The following is a 4989-nucleotide window of genomic DNA, read 5'->3' as shown; positions in this document are numbered from 1 at the left end:
TCACCGAGTCACTTTTATCGATCGGTAATTCTATCAGATATATAATGTTCAGCGTGTTCTGCAGGGAACCTTATCATTCATGTTAATGGTGTGTATTTGTTCCAGCTGCTCGTCTGGATCCAAGCAACACGTGAAATATCAGGTTAGTGGGATGAAAATAGACAGACCTGTTTCTGATCCAGGACTGTGCTCAAGTACTTACAGGACATGAATCACATGTGACAGCTCCTTCTATTAACTGAAAGTGGTTTCATCCTGAAGCCTGAGCCAGAAACACAGACACGGGTCCAAACTGCAGCCAGACTACAGCTGAACCACCGCACTGCACCTCTGAACACGATTCAAACACACGAAACTTTATTTCAAAGCTACTTTAAATCATGTTCTGGTCACGAGTCCCACATACAGCAGCCAAAACCAGGAGCTGAAAGAGGCTAAAAGGGAGATGGAGACAGTTCTCAGAAGGTTCAGAACATCGGATCGTACTGTCACGATGCCTGAACGAGCTTCATCACCGAGCTTCATCACCGAACTTCATCACCGAGCGTCATCACCGAGCTTCGGCCCCAAGCTTCATCACCGAGCTTCGGCCCCGAGCTTCATCACCGAGCTTCATCACCGAGCTTCGGCCCCGAGCTTCATCACCGAGCTTCATCACCGAGCTTCGGCCCCGAGCTTCATCACCGAGCTTCGGCCCCGAGCGCCATCACCGAGCTTCGGCCCCGAGCTTCGGCCCCGAGCTTCATCACCGAGCTTCGGCCCCGAGCTTCATCACCGAGCTTCATCACCGAGCTTCGGCCCCGAGCTTCATCACCGAGCTTCATCACCGAGCTTCGGCCCCGAGCTTCATCACCGAGCTTCGGCTCCGAGCTTCAGCCCCGAGCTTCATCACCGAGCTTCATCACCGAGCTTCGGCCCCGAGCTTCATCACCGAACTTCATCACCGAGCTTCATCACCGAGCTTCAGCCCCGAGCTTCATCACCGAACTTCATCACCGAGCTTCATCACCGAGCTTCAGCCCCGAGCTTCATCACCGGGCTTCGGCACCACGCAGCATTCAGTCCCTGCTTCTGATGCTGTTGGTGTTTTTGATCCAACAGACACGACGGTGCAATGGGCACATTTCATTCACTCAGAACCAGGTAAGTATGAAATTATTATTATTATATAAGTGGAGCTTTAAATTCTTGTGGAGATCCCAGTGTTCAGAGATATGAAATACATTATGTTGTATTTTAGAGAAAGAGAGAAGTATTTCCATTTAATGGGACAGTCCAGTCGTAAAACACTGGGAGTGCTGGGTTTAAAGGGAGTTTCACAAATCGCTTCAAAGAGAAGCTGGAACAACATGATATTAAAAATACAACCTGAGGGCTAATTTTGTGGCAAGAGTCTAAAAACCTGGGCAGAGGTTTGACCTGTGACGGGAGCAGGAAGGTCACATTAAAGGTGATAAAATATTGAAGTGACCTTCTTTCCCCTGTTGAAACTGTGAGTGAGCGGAGGAATTTTCCGGGCTATAATTCCATTTGGCAGATCTGATTAGAACCTGGACCGTTTCCACAGGAATATATAAAAAAAAAAAAGGCAAAAACCCACCAAAGATGGACCCGGTGAGTCAAAGCCGCCGCAGTCGCTCTGATTGAATTCCAGCATTTTCTTTCCCCTCCAGAGAAGCCAAAGTTTGATCTTTACTAATTGATATATCCCGGCTCCGCACATGAATCTCAGAAAGCTCATACCTTGGGCCAATTTAGCGGTTCCACTGGCTGAGTTTTAATTGAGTCCACATTAAAATTTACTTATAAAATAATAATGGGCTCCCATGCAAATGAGCCCATCCCGATATTGCCGCGGCTGCATTTGCATATCCACAAGCAGTCTGGGAGTTCAGAAATCAATATAGATGATTAATAATATATGGGCTACAGGAATAATTAAATTCATTTGATGCAAGGACTCAGTCAGCCTTGGCAAACCAAAGGTGCAATTTTGCCACAATCTAATTTAATACAAGTTGCCTGGATTGCAGTTTCAATTACAAGGATTGAAATAATAATAATGTGTGTTAAAGAAAAATTACACTTTCAAATATATGTTATTTCATTTCATTTCATTGAATGTATTATGGGTTGAATCCCTCTTTCTCTCCACATTAACATATTGCACCAAATTGCTAAATTAAACTGCTCTTTAATTTATTGCAGAGACATTAAAATATAAAGCTTGTCACCGTTAGTAATAAGTCATATCCAGACATGTGAAGCTCTGAAGTGTTTGTACATTTATTAAACTGCTGTGTAAAGTGTAAAATCCAGCTGTGCTAGAAGAGACATTCGTCTGAGATAAGAATAAAAAACTGAAAAACACGTGAGACGACTCGATTCAAACCAAAAACAGAGCAGATTAAAGTCGACTAATTCAGAAAACACAAACAGGATGTAACATAAATGTACATGAATGCTCCTATCCACGCGTTCACACCCTCACTGAGGTGCGTTCAGGGCCTCACTGAAGTGCGTTTAGGGTCTCACTGTGGTGCGTTCAGGCCTCACTGAGGTGCGTTCAGGGCCTCAGACTTTGTGTTCGAGTCACATCCTGTTCACACGCGATGATGAGTCAGTTCTGTCAATCATTCAGGACACTGGGTCTTCACAGAATCAGAGGTGGACGACGTACGAACATCCACAGCCTCAGGGACAGACGGTGGCTCCGCCCTCCTCTTTCAGCTGCTTGTCGTGGAACCAAGCTGGTAGTTGGAACCTCCTTCACCCAGCCACGTTCTCCAGCTCTTACTGCAGGATCCTGAGGTTTGCTCGGGTCAGACTGTTCTGGCTCTGGTCTCTCCTGGCTGGATCTGTCTGAGAAGGAAACCAGCTTCAGCTCTCTGGGTCCAGTTTCAGTCGGCAGCCAAAGTTCAGAGCTTCACCTTCAGGCTCAGCTCCATTTTCACCGTGACAGTTTCGTGCTATTCGAAGGCAAATGGACTCGTCTGAAGACGCCTCACCTGTCCTCTGAAAGGGTTCTTCAGTTCTGTGACTGGTGGAGGGTCCGGATGTGAACCTGGTCTCTGGTCCTCCATCAGTCCTCCATCCACCATATGTTGCTTCATTCATTCATTCATTCAAAAACACAGAATTCATGTTTCCTACGAAACATATTGTTTGATGAAGTCAGTTCATCACGAACAAACTAATTTCTACTTCAGGATAAATGAATGCTGCTTACTGTTTGTCAGCTGGAGGATGGGTGGATGGGTGGATCAGTGGATCGTTGTCTCCACACACCGTGACCCTGTTCCCAGCCGTGTGTCTCAGCTGCTGCGTGAACAGCCCGTGTGTTAGAAACCTCCTGGACACACACTGGACTGGTGTGAAGCAGCAGCAGCTTTGACCTTTAAATCAAAGCGCTGAACCGTTTCAGATTTCAGACCCACCATCATGTTTCCTCCCTCCTCTGAACACGGAGTCGGCCTGTTAGTAGAAATAATCACAGTCCACCTGGTCCTCCGACGCCACCCGGGTCACATGTTTCCTGTCATTAGCATTCAGCCGGCGTTCATCTGGAGCTCGGTGGAGTTCGGGGAGTCTTGGACTGCAGAGGAGATGAGATTATGGGCATTACGTTCTTGACATCCTGTTACGTCCCGGGCATTGCCAAGTCGATGTCAACAATGCCCAGAATCCACTGCTGCCCGTAATGAATGCACTCCAATATGTAATGACTGAGTAATCACATTATTTGCAGCCTCGACTTTATTCTGACGAAGCGGCCGCCCGCATCTGTGCTCCGTCAGTAATTGCCAGGCCGGGGCGGCGAGCGCGAGCAGCATTTGCATCCTGCACTGGGGAGTTGCATTGCAAATGATTATGCTGAATTGTTTTTGCAACAGGAATGTCCAATCCAATAAAGTTAATGATCTTGAAAGACATGGAGGGAAAGGAGGAGGAGGAGGAAGGGAACTAAATCGATTAAAATGCAGATGTTTGCCATCCGACGCAGGCGGCGATGGCGGCGATGTGTCGATGTAATTAAGCCTCTTTTTTTTTTTTTTTTACTTTTCAGGAACAGCTTTAGTTTCTCGTTCGGCTCCACATTCATCACTTTCTGTTCGCTTTAAGACGCCGGAAAGCAAATAATCCTGCAAGCTTTTTCCTCGCCTGATGAGAAGCATCATTATCCAGCACTTTGCAGCCTATTAACTGTAATTTCCTTATCAATCTTAATTTGAAAACACCCCGTTAATCACAGTCTTAACCTTACAGGGATATATTTTCTCTCTTCACGTCGTGTGGATTTTATTCAAACTGCCCAAAACAATGCACCAAAGGAAGGAAATCGTAAAGGAACATTCCACTGAATTCACACGTGAAAAGTCTCTAACCTTCGATCTGTGTCACGAACTGGAGACGTGGACGTTCGTTTGTCTCATGGACGCGTCACACAAACCTCCAGTACCTGTTCTGATGTGGTTTAAAGTCTGCTCTGGTTCAGGTCTCAGGAGTTTTGGAAACACCGCACAGCCCAGAATGAATCTGCCGCTGAAAATAGTCCCCAACAAAGTCAGACCAGGTATCTGTGAGGTGTTTTTAAAGATGAGCTCCGAGCGGAGAGCGTCAGACAGAGGAGGGAAGACAGGAGGTGCTGAGTGACGCACTAACACGCGGCTGGTTTGGATCTCACACGGCATGTGTGTTTGCTGACAGTAGGAATGACATGTAATAACAGCAGACTTGTACTTTAATGGAGAAAACAGTCGCTTGGCGGTAAAAATCCAGAGACATTAACAACTGAACGTTCATGAAACCAAAATCAGTTTGTATAAAATTACACTTTATGTATCATACATCACCATAACACACACACACACAGAGCCACCATAAAGCAGACTTTTTGTTTTCACATGTAATTAGCCGGCCCGTGTGATTACCAGGTAAAACAAATTATGTGTTTTGTTGGCAGCAGATAAATCTGGTCTCAACTCGCTG

General features: G+C 46.2%; 1 protein-coding gene across 1 annotated transcript in view; it reads left to right on the top strand.

Annotated features, from left to right (window-relative positions):
- Positions 1 to 4619, top strand: part of LOC121187991 (uncharacterized protein DDB_G0284671-like) — a 30404-nt gene extending 25785 nt beyond the window's left edge. Inside the window, exon 6 of the transcript XR_005894675.1 lies at positions 4609 to 4619. The gene's annotated coding sequence lies outside the window, so the exon portion shown is untranslated. The remainder of the gene's footprint in view (positions 1 to 4608) is intronic.
- Positions 4620 to 4989: the final 370 nt, after the last annotated feature.

This window comes from Toxotes jaculatrix, chromosome 10 (assembly GCF_017976425.1).
Source record: "Toxotes jaculatrix isolate fToxJac2 chromosome 10, fToxJac2.pri, whole genome shotgun sequence".
In the NCBI taxonomy this organism is placed as follows: Eukaryota; Metazoa; Chordata; class Actinopteri; family Toxotidae; genus Toxotes; species Toxotes jaculatrix.
This window is presented reverse-complemented; position numbering and strand designations above follow the sequence as displayed.